At 41.2% G+C, this 17,112-nt stretch overlaps 1 protein-coding gene across 1 annotated transcript in view; it reads right to left on the reverse strand.

Annotated features, from left to right (window-relative positions):
• LOC118535837 (uncharacterized) overlaps positions 1 to 17,112 on the reverse strand; it is a 117,094-nt gene that overhangs the window by 66,741 nt on the left and 33,241 nt on the right. The window contains exons 3-10 of the mRNA XM_078074148.1: positions 15,658 to 15,773; positions 14,583 to 14,674; positions 13,067 to 13,225; positions 11,910 to 12,002; positions 11,310 to 11,464; positions 10,807 to 10,947; positions 3,418 to 3,516; positions 67 to 166 (exon numbers count right to left, since the gene is read on the reverse strand). The gene's annotated coding sequence lies outside the window, so the exon portion shown is untranslated. The remainder of the gene's footprint in view (positions 1 to 66; positions 167 to 3,417; positions 3,517 to 10,806; positions 10,948 to 11,309; positions 11,465 to 11,909; positions 12,003 to 13,066; positions 13,226 to 14,582; positions 14,675 to 15,657; positions 15,774 to 17,112) is intronic.

Genomic DNA, 17,112 nt, shown 5'->3' on the forward strand with positions numbered 1-17,112 from the left:
CTTCTTTTGCTCCCACCCTTGGTCCCCTCCCTGCCTGGCCCCTGCTCACTGAGCAGGCAGACTCACTGAGCTTGATGACATAGTTGATGATGACGTTCCCCTGGGGCATGGCCAAGTAGTCATGCTGGCCCAGCATCTCAATGAAGTTCAGGAGGGCCTTCCGCACCTGTGGGGGGGGCGGGTCACAGACCATCACATGACAAGATAGGAAGACACATCAGTATGACACTTCATGTTCCAGGTGAGAACACAGAGGACCAGAGCAGGTGAGGGGTGTCTTCAAGGGACTCAGATCTCCCAACGTCAAGCCCAGTGTGACTCTTCCCTGGTCTCCAGGTGATGACAGACAACCAGCCACTGAACCTGACCACCCTACTCCACCCTGAAGTTCTAGCCCATTTAAGTTCCTACCATTCTCCTGAAGAACTGTAAGCACTTAGCTTGCCCACACCTTATATAAGATAAGAAATTGACAGAAGTGTTGGGTAGGGAGAAATCAGAGCCCAGGAAAAGTCCCATGTTCTGGCCTTCATAGGGAAAGACAGGAATGAATCACATAAGTCCTGAGGGTCCAGCCCTCAAGATCCCAGTCTCTCCATCAACCTTCTGAAGATTTAGGACTTTGTTTTTAGGGATGGTGCCATTGTTGTCCACCTGGCACCCTAAACTGCTGCTCTTCTGCTCCCTGTCCTGCATGATTCAGAGCTGGGAGCAGTCTCTGCTGCCTCCAATTCTGGCAGAGCTTGTTAAAAATATGGCTTCTCAGACCCTATGCTAGATATGATGTTTGAGGTCTTCTCTCCCCAAATAAACTGAATTTTTAGGGGGCAGAATTAGCATTCTTTAGAGCTCTGTGTCCCCACTGACAAGGCTAAGAAAATAGGTAGGAACCACCTGTTCACTTCTCAAATCCTTCTCAGGCTCTGAAGAGCCCAAATGTAACCCATGGGCAGAGTCTGAGACCAGGAGGGTCTTGGTAAGGGGATGCCTTACCTCTCTCCTCATCCATGAACAGCCTCCCCTCTCCATTTTACACAACTTCAAGGTCTCAAGAAAGCAATTGCCCTCCCAGCCCAAACATTCAGCCTTTCTGCTCACTGGTTTGAGATCCTCCTGAATCATGATTATGACTGAATGCATCACTTCATTCTTTAGTTGCTGTGTCTGGGGTGCTGGAGAAAAGACAGACATGCAGCTGGGGATCAGTTTCCTTCCTCCTCCTCTGTTGTATTGGGAGGCACAAGAAGACAGACAGGTGGGAGGAATTCCAGGTACTGTGCTGGTCTTCAAGGGCCAGATAGAGCTCCCAAAGATTATCTCCACCATCCCTCTGCTTCAAACCAGACTGAAGAGTGACGGAAAACTTTTCCTCAAGCTGGCATTGGAGTCCCAGCTCTTTCCAGTCTCCTATGATTGCCCACCTCCCCGGTCAAAACAGTACCCCCCGCCCCATACATCTCAACCTTTAAAACTATGACAACTGCTCTTCTTTATGTGAATTCCCTCTCCTAACTCACCATTACAATCTCCTTCCCTGCTCTCAGTACATCTCCTACACAGAGCCCAACCCATCTCCCGAATGACCCCTTCTCCGTATTCCTATTGCACATAACCATGCTCACATTTAAACAACTTTTCACATATTATCTTGCATTGTTTCACTGTCTGGACAGCCTTATAATCCCAACTCAATAGTGAACTCTTTGAGAGCGGGGACTATGTCTTATTTAAGAGTCTATTTGCAGTGCCTTGCACTGTGCTAGACATACAGCGAAGGTTTGGCAAACACTTGATTGGAGTTGAAGCTTATTCCCCAAGATAATAATCACAGACTAAACGACTATAAAACTGACTGCATATTGGGAAATGGTCTAAGCACCTCACATATATTTTCTCATCTAATCTTCACTAAAAAAACCCTAAAGGTAGGTACTAATATTACCACCACTTTAAGGTGAGGAAACAGAGGCACAGACTAAAAGCAATCTGCCCAGATTTAAACCTATTGAGTTTACTTTCAGTTTACATTAAGTTTAAAACTGTGCCTTTAACTTACACGTGGGACTGTCTTCCAGAGAAAAGAGCTCTCATAGGAAAGAATATCCCCAACACCAGGCCAATTCCCACTCACCTTCCTGGAACACATCCATGAAAACTTGAAGGGCTGATACTATCTTGTCTGGATCACTGGCTTGCATGTTCTTTTGTATTAAGAATACCACCTGATCATTGTATAACTTGGCTATCAGAAGGGTGCAAATACAAGGGAATCACGGTATGTTTAACTAGCGAGTGGTAAGTAGAAATAAATCATGCTTATAGCAAACCATGATGCCATGAACCAGATAAATTAGGGTCCTTTAGGTTGGAGAAAAGAAGGAGGAAAAGCATCTAGCCCCATGTGCCAAGCATGTGGCTAGATGCTTTCCCTGAGCTGGGCCCTTTCCCTCCACTGCCCCACCATGTGCCCTCCCATAGGTTAGCACACCTCGCATGATCATCAGTGTTGTAATGACAAGATCACCTTTCTAAGCTGGGATTCATTGAAGGAGAAAGGGAAGCCAACTTCAGGTGAAGGGAGTGGAGCTATGTCTTTGCCCCTCAAGATTCCTCGAATTTCAAGCAAAGCTCACATGGATTACTTTGCATCTTGTCTAGAAGGATGGAAGACCCTTATGGGAACCTAGGTCCCTGCTCCGGTCCAGGGAGACACAAAAGTTATTCTGACTGCCCACCCACACAAATACCTGGGGTTAGGGAACTGTGTTAACTTACTCTGGATGTAGAAAGCCTTCAGGGCAAGGCTGTGGTTCCATGCAGAGTGAGGATCTGAGTCCTTGACTGTTTCATTCAGCTGTGGGGAGACCAAGGCCATCAGGCCTGGGAGGACTGAAACTAGGGGCCATGGGTGTGGATGGAGGAACCAAGGCACGCATCCATGGAAAGTGTGGTGTTTAGTAATAAAGGAGAATAGGAAAATAAAACCCAGGAATCCACATTCCCAGCCCCCAGTGGCAAGCAAATTAAACATACAGAAGTTAACACCTTTTTGCAAAATGTTCAATTATCTTCTTCCTACTTTAGGCTGCAACACAGAGGGCCTGACACTTCCCACAGACATGATGGAGTGTTTTGAACCTCCTGCCCTTTAACCAGAAATTAGGGGGAGCAACAAAGGTCTGTGACCTTCAAGAAACACACAGAATGTACCCAATTTACCTCATGGAGAATATCCGAGTCTATGCCCAGAATCTGGGCATTTACCTGTTCCAGGGAAACCTGAGATCTGTATGGCTAAGGTCACCATGTGAAAGACACCTGCATTTATGGAGGTTGTGACCTGGGCTGCAACAGCCATCACCTCCAAAGAAGAGAGAAAAAGCAAGCCCAGGATGCTTCTAGTCCCACAGCACTCACCTGATTGAACAGTATACTTATAATATTTTCCAGCTGGGATTCCAAGTTTATACCTCCACAGCCACTAAGAGCCAGAGCATTCATAAGTTGGCAGATACACTGTGTGCATAAGGACAAAGTAAGCATAAGTTAGCCCAGAATTTCCACAGCCTCAGGAGAAATCTTCTGTCCTCACATCTTCTCTTCAAGGATGGGCCAAGTCATCATAGTTTCACACTGCCCTCCTCACTTTTCCAAAAAAGGCTCAGGGTCTAGTTCTTTCATAGCTAAATACAGCCATGACCTGCCCTTCCACCTTGCCCAGTAAGCTACACTTACTTTCAAATAATCTCATTATTCCACAGAAATCTTCAGGGCAATTCAACATTTCAAGTATTGGCTGACTTCAAAGGAGCAGGGTAAATTAATCATAGCCAAAGCAAGAACTGGTTCTATGGTTCTATGACTTTCAAAATTCTGAAAACTAAGTCTAAAAGCCTATATTTCTACTCTCTACCTGGTGGATTCTATTATTTTGTGGGTTCTTCTTATCACTGGTATATGAGAGTTCTACAAATAACCTTAGTTTTCACATGTGTAAACATTCCATTTGATTTTCTTAAAACGGGTTTATTGATATCTAATTGACATACAAAAAACTGTATATATTTAAAGTGTACAATTTAACAAGTTTTGATAAATGTATACACTCATGAAACCACCACAATTAACATACTGAACATACCCAGTACACCTCAAGTTTCCTCTTGTGTCTTTGTAATTCCTCCTTCCCAGCACCTTTCCTTTCCCCAGGCAAACACTTATCTGCTTTCTGTCATTATAGACCTGTCACTTCCTTTTTAAGAAACCGCCAAACTGTTTTCCAAAGTAGTTTGCCAGTTCACATTCTAACAGATGTGTAGTGGCATCTCATGGTGATTTTAAATTCCCTCACGTCTATGCAATGTTGAGCAACTTTGCCTGTGCTGACTTGCCATCCTCATATCTGCTTTGGTGAAGCAGCTATTCAATTTTTTTGGTCCACTTTTTAAATTGTTTTTATTGGGTTTTGAGAGTTCTTTATATATTCTGGATGTGTATGTGATTTGCAATTATTTTCTTCCAGTCTGAGGCCTGTCTTTTCATTCTAACAGTACCTTTCAAAGAACAGAAGTTACTCACTTTGATGAAGTCCACTTTATTCCTTTGTTCTTTTATAGATCATGTTTCTGGTGTTGTAGCTAAGACATCTTTGCCTAACTCAAGTTCACATAAATTTTTCCTGTTTTCATCTAGAACTTTGATAGTTTTAGGGTTTACATTTAAGTATGAGCCATTTTGAGTTAATTTTTGTACATGGTATGAGGTATAGATTTAAGTTTATCTTTTTGTGTATAGATACCCAAATGTTCCAGCACCATTTGTTGAAGAGACTATCCTTTCTCCAAGGAATTGCCTTTTCACCTTTGCCAAAAAATCAATTGACAGTAAAAATGTCGGTCTATTTCTGGACTCTCTATTCAGTTCCATTTATCCGTTCATCTGTCTTAATACCAGTACTACAGTCTCCATTGTTGTAGTTTTATAAGTCGTCATTCTTTCTCTAAACTGTTTTGGTGTATTGGGTCTTTTGCATTTCCATGTGAGTTTTAGAATCAGCTTGTCAATTCCTATTAAATAAAACCTGCTAGGTTCTTTTCTTTTTTTTTTTAAAGTAGGCTCCACACCCAGCGTGGAGCAAAATGTGGGGGTGATTAACTGACTGACCCACCCAGGTTCCACAAGACTGCTAGGATTTTGATTAGGATTGCAATGAATCTGGGGCACCTGGCTGGATCAGTCAGTGGAACATGGGAGACTCTTGATCCCGGGGTTGTGAGTACAAGCCTCATATTGAGTGTAGAGATTACTTAAAAATGAGACTTAAAAAAAAAGGATTGCAATGAATCTAGATCAGCTTGGGAAGAATTGGTATCTTATCAATATTGAATCTTCTGGTCCATCTGCATATGTTTCCATTTACTTAAGTCTTCTTTAATTTCCCTTAGCAATGATTAGTAGTGTCCAGTGTACAAGTATTACCTACTTTTTTCAGATTTATTCTTAAGTATTTCATATTTTTATACAGATGATCATGTTGCTTGTGAATAAAGACAATTGTACTTCCTTTCCAATCTGTGTGCCAATTGGGTCAAGTTGTTTGATAGTGCTCAGATCTTATATACACTTTCTGATCATCTACTTGTTTTATCAATTGTTGAAAGAGGGATGTTGAAATCTCTGAGTGTAATTCTGGATTTTTCTATTTCTCTGTGCAGTTCTGTTAGTTTTTGCTTTATATATTGTTGAAGCTCTGTTATAGTAACAGACACATAACAAGAGGTACATAAACATTTAGAATGCCATCATTATGAAATGACATTTTTTATACTTGATATTCTTTGCTCTGCAATCTACTTTATCTGATATGAATACGGCAAACACCGCTTTTTTTTCCATAAATGTTAACATGGTACATGCATACCTTGTTTTATTGCTCCCCTTTATTCTGCCCCACTGATGGTATTTTTTTTTTTTATAAATTTAAGGTTTGTGGCAACCCTATATCAAGCAAGTTTGTCTGCACCATTTTCCCAACAGCATTTGTTCACTTTGTTTCTGTGTCGCATTTTGTAGTTCTTGTAATATTTGAAATTTTTTCACTATTATTGTATTTGCAATGGTGCTGTGATCAGTGATTATAACTCACTAAAGGCTCCAATGATGGTTAGTATTTTTTTAGCAATAAAGTATTTTTAAAGTACTTACAGATAAATATTATTGCACACTATACTACAGTATAGTATAAATATAACTTTTATTTGCACTGGGAAACCAAAAAATTCCTTTTACTTGCTTTATTGCAATATTCATTTTATTGCAGTAGTCTAGAACCAAACGCGCAATATCTCCAAGGTATGCCTGCGTATTTTTATTTATCCTTTTATTTTTAACCTATTTGTATCTTTATCTTTAAGTGCATTTCCTATAGGTAGTATATAGGTGGGTCTTGCTTTTTTAATCCATCTGACAATCTCTGCCTTTAATTGGGGTATTTAGACCATTTACATCTAATATGATTATTTGTTTGTTTGTTTGTTTGTTTATTATAGTTAGGCTTAAATTACCATCTTGCTACTTGTTTCCTACTAGTCCCAATTCTTTGTTCTCTTGTCCCTCTATCTCTGTCTTCTTTTAAATTAGTTGAATATTTTTTATAATTCCATTTTATATCCTTTGTTGGCCTGTTAGCTGTAACTCTTTGTTATTTTAGTGGTTGCTACAGGGTTTATAACATACTTTTTTTTAAAGATTTTATTTATTTGTCAGAGAGAGAGAGAGCACACAAGCAGAGGTAACAGCAGGCAGAGGGAGAAGCAGGCTCCCCACTGAGCAAGGAGCCTAAGGCGGGACTCAATCTCAGGACTCTGAGATCATGACCTGAGCTGAAGGTAGACACTTAACCGATTGAGCCACCTAGGCGTCCCTATAGCATACATTTTTAACTTATCCCAGTCAATCTTCAAGTGATATTGTACTACTTTATGTACACTAAGTATAGGTATACTTATACTTTGTGCTATTGTTGTCATATATTTTACTTCTACATGTAACAAACTCCACACTACATTGTTATATTTGTTTAAATAGTTACCTTTTAAAGAGATTTTTTAAATAAGAAAAAATATATTTACTCACACAGTTACTGTTTCTGATTTTCTTCATTCTTTTGTATAAATCCATATTTCCATCTGGTATCATTTTCCTTCTGCCTGAAGGACTTCCTTTAACATTTCTTATAATATGGGTCTACTGGTGATGAATTCTTTCAGTTTTTTTATGTGTGAAAATATTTTTTTCACTCATTCCAAAAGATATTACCACTAAGCACAGAATTCTAGGATATAGGGTTTTTCTTTTTTTTTTTAAAGATTTTATTTATTTATTTGACAGAGAGAGACACAGCGAGAGAGGGAATACAAGCAGGGGGAGTGGGAGAGGGAGAAGCAGGCTTCCCGCCGAGCAGGGAGCCTGATGCAGGGCTCGATCCCAGGACCTGGAATCATGACCTGAGCCGAAGGCAGACGCTTAACGACTGAACCACCCAGGCGCCCCAGATATAGTGTTTTTCTTTCAGTACCTTGAATTCTACTATGTTATCACTTGCATTGTTTCCAATGAGAAATATGCTATTATCCTTATCTTTATTCCTCCGTATGAAATATGTTGTTCTTATTGTGTGGTTTGGTTTGTTTTTTGTTTTTACTTTCTGCATTTAAGATTTTCTTTTTCACTGGTTTTGAGAAATTTGATTATGGTATGGTTTGGTATGGTTTTCTTAATATTTCTTGTGTTTGGGGTTCACTTAGTGCCTTGGAACTGTGACTTTATTACTTTCTTCAGATTTGGAAAATTTTCAAACACTATTTCTTCAAATTTTCTGTCTTTCCCCTTTTTGGTGGGACTCCAACTGCACATAAATTAGGCTGCTTGAAGTTGTCCATACCTCACTGAAGCTTCCTCCTCCTCCTCCTCTCTGTCCTTCTCCTCCTTCTACTTTATCTTTTTAACTCAGTGTTTCATTTTGTATAGTTTTTATTGCTATGTCTTCAAGTTAATCAATCTTTTCTTTTCCAATCTAGCTTTCAAACCTAGAGAATACAGTCATAATACCTGTTTTAGTGTCCTTGTCTGCTATTTCTAACATCTGTGTGAGTTCTGGGTCAGTTTTGATTGATTTTTCTCCCTATTATACATCATAGTTTCTTGCATCTTTGCATGCCTGGTGATTTTTTATTTAATGCCACTCATTGTGAATTTACCTTATTGAGTGCTGGATATTTCTGTATTCTTATATTCTTGAATTTCTTCTGGGATGCAGTTACTTGAAAATAGTTTGATTTTGGGGTGTCTTGCTTTTAAGATTTGTTAGACCAGAACAGCATTCAGCCTGTTCTTAATTTTGCCCCACCTTCTCCATACTCTACCCAATGCCTGTGAATTACAAAGTTTTCAGGCTGGTTGGTGGAACAGGCACTATTCCTGGCCCTGTGTGAGTTCTGGCTACAGTTCTCTCAATTCTTTGTTCTTTTCCTTACCTGAGACAGTTTCCTCATATGCATGCACTGTTTAATATTCTGCTCTGTAAACTCTAGCTGCCTTGGTCTCCCTGGATTCTCACTGCCATCTTGTCCACTCAGAAAGTCCACTAGATTCTTCCTGGGTTTTCTTTCCCTATGCCATGACCTGGACCTAATTTTCTCAAGAAAATTAGCTGGGGCAATAATAGGCCTCACCTCATTTCTTTCCTGCCTCTCAGGAATCACTGTTCTTTGTTGCCTGATGTCCAGTGTTTTAAAAACCATTATTTCATATATTTTGTCCAGCTTTTTAGTTGTTTCAGGCAAGATGGTAAATCTGACCTCAGTTACTCCATCTTTACCAGAAGCAGAAATCCCTCCACTGGATTTTGGATATTCAACATTTCCTCTCCTTTGGTCTACTTGATGGATTCCCATTAGGGCCAGTTTGCTTAAATAGAGCTGGTTAGTGCTGGTTGATGTCCAAACAAAATTATACTACAGACTGATAAATATCTTGATTCTCAATCACCATGTCCTGGAGTGAGAGAGGAGGAGGAAGGAGAAGGGGAAAGGGAGTAGTCAAAACATTTCCACTGTCAGCCAAGATGTGGGGTGGAATATCCACCTGAACAATCTTCGGACTAGTAGTTGGGAAACAAATTTCATCCTCCAACTGGCTAATTGACTACGCAGAGCAAACCTTTGTTCCAAATTCATAGACCCTACCCTAGGCAACATTCAGACATGTGCCAGGAGCGAGATTAAACAAGAGATTGTGTGGGTGGTCCACTAATGGGCAAAACTCAGAGTACATATGTGAGAAAGGTCATCTCTTTATATAACAAGGAAAATGCATTTGAGGTGGTAGTGTAATGGTAGACTGCAAACTGTAGTCCCTGGAAACTCGATGCTAGTAATTGTTGCACTCAAAAAAAAAAAAAAAAAAAAATCCTCATCTTGGAAATTCACAAAGGCACATTAGCATATTTACCAACCCTGAAAAATATGCCTCTCAGATGCCTATTTTTTTTTTTAAAGATTTTATTTATTTGACAAAGAGAAACACAGTGAGAGAGGGAACACAAACAGGGGGAGTGGGAGAGGGAGAAGCGGGCTTCCTGCCAAGCAGGGAGCCTGATGTGGGGCTCAATCCCAGGACCCTGGGATTCATGACCTGAGCCGAAGGCAGACACTTAACGACTGAGCCACCCAGGTGCCCCCTCAGATGCCTATTCTGAGGTGCATAATTAACCAGCATCTCCAGCTGTCATGCTCTAAAATCCATCACTGTGTTGAAACTGAAGCCAGATTCCCACAGGTTTCTCCCAGCCAATGAATGAATATGGCAAGTCCACTAAGGCAGGCACATTTTCTGATGGGTGACTTTGGTTCAGTGCCTCCCTGTTCGCCATACTGAAACTTTATTAGAACTACACTGTAATCTAAGACCTTCCTCACTTTTTCCTTCCTTCCCTTCCTTCCCTCTTTCCTCTTCTCCTTATCAAGGGTCAGACATACAACACAGTCTGATGGCTCCCAGCCTCCTCTGGCTCCCTCCCTGTTTTCCCTCACAGATGTTCCTCCAATAAATCTCCTGCACCTCGAATACCATGTTGGTATTTGCTTCTTGGAGGACAAGACTAGCCTACATATTGAAGGCTCCTGAGAAGTCCTACATTTAAGATATTAATTTTAACTCAGTATTTCCCACCCATTTTGCTAAATAACACATTTTTGTGAAATACCCATCAAAAATTGGAGGGAACTTGGTTTGAGGAAGGCCATTGAAATGGAAGAAGGACTGAAACAACAATCAGAAATTTGGGGTTCCAGTTCTGGGTCCTCTGTTCCTAAAAATACCTAACATTGGTATAACAATTCTAAGTTAGGCAGAATTCTGTGATGGCCTCCCAAATTCCAGGCCCCTTTTCCCAGTTATTCAATCAAGCAGTAATCTAGGTGTTGATAGGAAGGGATTTTGCAGACGTAACTAAGGTCCTACACTAGTTGACCTTAAAACAGATTATCCAGGTGGGCTTGATCTACTCTCATGAGCCATTTAAATCTGGGTCTAGAGGTCAGAGACAGGAAAGTCAGAGAGATTCAAAGTGTTAGATGAATTCAACAAATGTGCATGGTGCAATTCCAACAAAACCTTATTTTACCAAAACAAGCTTCGGGCTGGATTTGGCCTGTGGGCCATGCTTTGCTAACCGTAGCATTAACTACTCAACAAATGTGGAAAGAATAAACTAGTTAAATTATCTTCTCACCCCATTCCAATCACCTGGGAAATGTAGAAAGGTGTCACTTTTACAGCTATCAAAGTCATTAACCATCGGGTTAACTGCTTCACTTGGTTCTTGAGTTCGGATGGTGGCATGAGGAAGAAGAGGTGGCCAATTATCACCAGAGCTTGCTCTGTCACCTGTGCCCAAGGAGACAAAACAAACTTGCCTCAGCCAAGGATGAAGACAAGACAATCCCTTCGGGGCTTTTCCTTATTCATCTTTGTATCCCCAGGGCCTAGCACAGTGCCTGGCTAATGCTAGTAATCAGTAAATTTAAGTTGCTTAACTGCATATTTAACAAATATGTGGCTGGACAGTGGAGTTTTCTGATAGTACCCTTTTCCGGAGAATGGGAAGAGGAGCCTAAGGAAAGTCACTCTGCTCTTTTGGAAGAGCCATTTAAGTTATCCTTCCACCAGTAAGTAGACAGACATGCCATCTTTGGCTCAAGACTTACTCATTCAGCCATCCATCCAACCCCACTATCTCCAACTCTCACCTTGTTGTTGCTCTTCCGGGACCAATGATTGGAGAGAAGCCTGAGGGTGAGATAAGCCTTGGAGGACACTTCCTCTTGTGTAATGTATATTATTTCATCATCTGTAATGCCCAGATCCAGATGTTTCCGGGCACTGATGACCAATCCTTTGAGCACTGTGAGGGATGCAGGGAGTTTGAGCTACCCATCACCTTTCCCTTCCCACAAAGGGAAACATATACACATATGGACACAGTCCTCTCATCCCCAACCCTAAATGTTTCCAGGGTCCTGTGCTGGGAAACACCAACCTATTTACCACCACCCCAACTATCTTTTCTTTGTGAGCACACCTGGTCCACCCAGCAGAGGAAGGGAAAGTGGTTGAGGCTATCAACACCCACAACATCCCTATCAAGCTTGGTCCTTGCTCCAGTCCAGGCCAAGAAGTCAGAGGGAGAAGAGTAGCTGCTCACACCTGGCCTGCTCTCAACCATTTCCTATCCCTCCCCAGCCTTCTGGGATCCCTAGTCAGAGGGACCCATCCAGTGTCTTTATTTGCCCTTCTTTCCTCCCTCCGTGATTCCAACAGAGTCTTCCCCAGACCCTCTTGACCCTTACCATGACATATTGCCAACATGTCATCCTCCGTTTGGGCCATCCTCAGAAGGCATGGGATATATTCCCATGTAACACCAATGTAGGAAGCTGCACCTAAGAGGGAGAGTACAAGAAAGACATCCCTATCCCAGGGAAGGGAGCATCCTAGCCTTAGGGTAGGAAACTTTATAGACTGGAGTCCAGGAGGCCTGGGTTCTGATCCTAGTTCTGCCTCCAGAGTCTGGGCAACCCGGAACAAGTTACTAAATTTATCTGAGTTTCAGTTTCTTCAACTGTTAAATGAGAGTACAGTTCCTGATGTGACCACTGCACCGGGATGCTGAGAAGATTAAGCTCAGTAATGGATGTTAGCACAGCATACAAATGCAGGGTATTAGTACAAGGTACACATGAACACTCTCTTCCAAGGACCCTTAGGAAATAAAGAGCTATGCTGTCTGAGGTGGATGTGAAAAGATTTGCCCTGATTAGATCAAGAGACATGTTTCCAACTTCTGTTGCTGTGTCCCCTGAGCTTGCTGTGTCATGCCTTGTCATTTTGAACCTAATGCCCAGAAGGCAAACTTACTCCCCCCAGACTCTTTGCCCCCAGCTCCAAGTAGTAAAGAAAAGGCAGGTCACTGTCACTAGCCCAGTGACTTGATTGTTTTTTCACACTTTGTGATAGGGGGAGGGGAGCAGAGTGGGTAAGAGAGCCACCACCATCACCAGCAGCCACTAGGGCAGAGATTGTATGGTGATTTTCTGCCTCATCCTGCTACTCTATTACCTTCCAAGCCTCTAATCAAATTCAACACTGCAGGTTCCCTTAAGTAAAGCACTCCTTGCTTCCTCCTTGCCCCTCCCCACCACTGTTGAATGGAGGCTTTCTACTCTGCCTTCTCTCTCCACCTTGAGTCTTCTTTCTAGCTCTGTGGGTCTCCCATGCCCTAGTATGTCCTACTATGCCATTCTAGGTCTCCAGGAACTCCCTCCTGAGTTCCCAGCAACCCAATAGGGATCTTAGTTTGTCCCCCTCCCACCTACACATACACACCCATGACTGAACTAAGTGGAGATGTCCAATGAGAGAAATCAGGAGTATAAAGCTAATCTAGAGCACATACAATGTCTCCACCTCTGCTGCCCCTGTCCTCTTAGACTAACTCAGACTATACCCTGGCAGTGGATGAGTCTCCCCACTCAGCCAGGAGGCAATTTGGCGGTAGATTGTTGTGCCATCTGTCACACAGCTTGAAGATGGCTATTCCTGGAGACTGGAACCCCAGAGCCATTAGGACCGCAGTACACAACTCCTCCAGTTCTCCCTCTGGCTTCTGGAAAGAGAAAGATTAACTGTTTTAAGGCTAATCCCCAAGATGAATCCCATAGCTCCTGAGAATCAGCTTTGGTCCATAAGTGATTCTCCTCTATCTAGAAGGCAAGAACTCACCTACCACCCCATTCAATATATACCTTCCCAGTGATGGAGGGCGAGAGCTTCCTAGAGTATACAAAGAACAGGTAGACAAGAAATCTGCCAAGTCTCTGTGTTAGGGCGGGAGTGGGGATTGAAGATTTCAGAGCACAGAAATTCCCCTACAGCAGAAAGTGAATCATCAGGAAGGTGGGTAGATTATGGAAGCAACTTTGGAAGTCTCTGGCAGGTCAGGAGTCTTGATCAGAAGACAGGCATGTCAAGGAAGGCAGGTAAACCAGAAGAAAGATAATTCATAGGCAGGTAGTTAACCAAGAAAATAAGAAACCAGATTAACCCAGTGTCAGGAAAGTAAGTGTAAGATAGATGGATAGGTAGACATCATGAACATTCAGTCTAAAGATGGGCTAGCACACGGGTAGGTGGATTTAAATAGCTTACTAAATAGAGTGAGATGAATTGCAGTAACAAAGGTGACTGCCTATAGTATACCAGGACACAATCTGAAAACCAGGTCAGATTTTGAGCCCAATAGCCCAAGTCCTTCCCCCCTCTTTCCATCTCACTTCTCCTGCCTCACCACTTCACTTCACTACTGTAGCTTCCAATTCTGTCTAGGTCACAGTTCTTGAGATATGCTCAGAGTACTAGATACGGATTCTAGCAAACTGTTTAGAAATGAGATACTCATATCCCAGATCCCAATTAGTTTCCAAGTATCATCATCCAACAGAAAGAACTCCTGGGCTCAGACCTGGGTTGCTTTCTTTCCCCAGAGCCCCCAGCCCAGAGGCACAGGCTCCTCACCATTGTCCTCAGGTAGTCAACGATGATATCTGTCACCTTCTGGCATAGTGGAGTTGCCATCTTGTTATTTAGGATTTTAACTTCCAGCAACTTGAGAGTTTGTAAGACATTATCTGTTGACAACTATAGGAGAGAGGGGACTCAGGAAGAAAGGAAGGTTGAAGAGTAAAGATAATAAAGAGAATAAGGATCCCTGGTAGAGAACGGAAGAGGAGTGAATCCAGGAAGAGGATTAAAGCTGGATCAGGGGTATATGCAGAAGGTATATAGGTCAGACTAGGGACATGGGAATCAGACCTGGAGCTATGAATGAACTGGACCAAGTAGTGCTCTGCTGATTGGAAATTTTTCTTCCTCTCCTGGCACAACAGGTATGTACCCAACCAGCTACCTTGATGGAGATGGTCCTATGCTGATTGGAGCCAGTAAAATGTCTGAGATGTCCTCACCTGATCAGCAATTTGGAGTGCCTCCATAATGTCCTCAATGTTCTTTCTTGAGATATCCCATTCCCGGTTCCCGTCAGTGATCTCTGAGGAACCTATCATAATTATATACATCTCCATAAGAAATAAGGAGGGTAAAGTGGGGGAACTGTTTTTCTCTTGCTATAGGTGGGTATTTCATCAGAGGTGAGTATCATGGTAAAACAAAACATGCAAAGAATATTAAGAATCAGAAGACACAAGTTTGGGTCCTGACTCAGAGTCTGCCTCCCACTAACAATATATCCTTAGGCAATTTACTCAACTCCTGGAGACTCTATTTCTTCATATGTAAAATAAGTATATTAAAAGTTAACATGAGAGGGGCGCCTGGATGGCTCAGGTCATGATCTCAAGGTCCTGGGATTGAGCCCGGGTGGGGAGTCTGCTTCAGGATTCTCTCCCTCCCTCTGGCCCTTCCCCCCACTTGCTCTCATTCTCTGTCCCTAAAATAAAGAAATAAATCTTTTTAAAAAATTTACATGAGAGTCAAAAAAAACAAGATATCTGCTATTAGGTGTCAATTTTCAAGACTTCAGCCTGCCCTTTGGATCACATCTTTCCCCTTGAGATCATAAACTGCCTTCTATGGGTGAAAGTTGGATAGAGATTTGGAGTAGGGGAGTGCTTGTCCATAAGACTATGAAAAATTGATTACTAATAAACTACAAAACTTATACTCCAGTGACATATACCCATAGTCTTGGTTAATAGTGATAGAAAAAAACCCTGAAAACTGATTTAGTCTGAGTTCAGTCTATCTACTACCAGCAGATAGTAGATTGATTGACTGATTGGTTTAAATGTTCTGGTTTGTCTTTACTAAAGACATTATTTAACATGCTTTACTTACTTTACTCATTTGTAAAATGATCATCATTGTGTGATAGTAGCAGTAGTAGTTGTAGTACTATCTAACTCATAGACTTGTTAGGAACATTATATGAAATAATGTACGTAGAATAGTGCCTGGCATATAGTAATAACTCAGCCAATATTGATTATTATTATTCTCAATTAGAAACTGTTGGCACTCTACCTGAATCCACAGGATCCCATATCTCTGTAGCAGAAGTGCTCTTTGTTGTCATTTTAAGACCAGGTCCTGGACATTAGTTCAGGTTAGGGGTAGGAAATGAGACAACCAAAAAGCAACTAGAAAGGAAGTGTATTAAACAGAAGGGGAGAAAGAGGGGTAGGAAGAGAAATAGATATTACTTAAAATGAACAAGCCCAAATTCCCAAAGACGTGTAGAAATCTAATGCTATGAAAGATAACCCAACAAAATCAACAACTGGAACAGGAAATTACTTCAGAGGAGATTAATTTTGTAAAACAGCCTCTTAAAGACTTAAACAAAGTAATAGTAATGATAATCATTGTTGCCATCTTCTTTCTTCTCCTCATCATCAAATGAATAATATTTTCTATAGGTTTGGTATTTTTTTCAAAATAAAATGTTAGGAGAGAAATTAAGATTCACCAGTTATCAAAAGACACCGTTAGGTGAGTAAAAATGGCAAAGCTCAGAGTGCAAAAAAAATACATATCACACATAAAATCAACAAAGTATCTGTATCCAAAATATATAATAATCCCCTGCAAATCAAAGAAAAACACGAAGAAAAATGGGTAAGAGACTTAAAAGGAATTTATAAAAGAGTATATCCAAATGGCCCATAAACACATTTAAAGGTTTGGCTCAATCTAACTAGGAATTAGGGAAGTAAAAATTAAAACCACAGAAGTATATTGCAACACACCCACCAGAATGGCTTAAACTTAAAAGGTTTACAACAACTAGTGTGGAACAATAGAGATTTTCATATACTACTCGTGGGATATAAAATAATACAGCCACTTTGGAAAACAATTTGGTATTATCTACTAGAAGCTTAAGATATGTATACTCTATAATCACAGACCTGTACCTCTGAAACAAATAATACATTATATGTTAAAAAAAAAAAGAAGAAGAAAAAGAAGATAGTAGGAAGGGAAAGATGAAGGGGGGTGGGAATCGGAGGGGGAGACGAACCATGAGAGACTATGGACTCTGAGAAACAAACTGAGGGTTGTAGAGGGGAGGGGGGTGGGGGCATGGGTTAGCCTAGTGGTGGGTATTAAAGAGGGCACATATTGAATGGAGCACTGGGTGTTATAGGCAAACAATGAATCATGGAACACTACATCAAGAACTAATGATGTAACGTATGGTGATTAACATAACATAATAAAATTTTTTTAAAAATCTCTCTCCAGATGTTGAGTTGCAAAACCTTATTTCGATATTTTAGACTTCTTCATTTCTTGTACTACTTAAAACTCAATACATCCAACATCGAACATATTATCTTCTCTCCATCCCTAAATTAATCCCTATCTCTGGGCAGTTCTTGAGTCTTGGTCATCTTTAACTTCTCTCCCACACCACCCACAGCCCTGCCAGGACAGAGGATTTTACTTATTAAATGCCCCTTGAATCCAACCCTT

This window comes from Halichoerus grypus, chromosome 6 (genome assembly GCF_964656455.1).
Source record: "Halichoerus grypus chromosome 6, mHalGry1.hap1.1, whole genome shotgun sequence".
NCBI lineage: Eukaryota > Metazoa > Chordata > Mammalia > Carnivora > Phocidae > Halichoerus > Halichoerus grypus.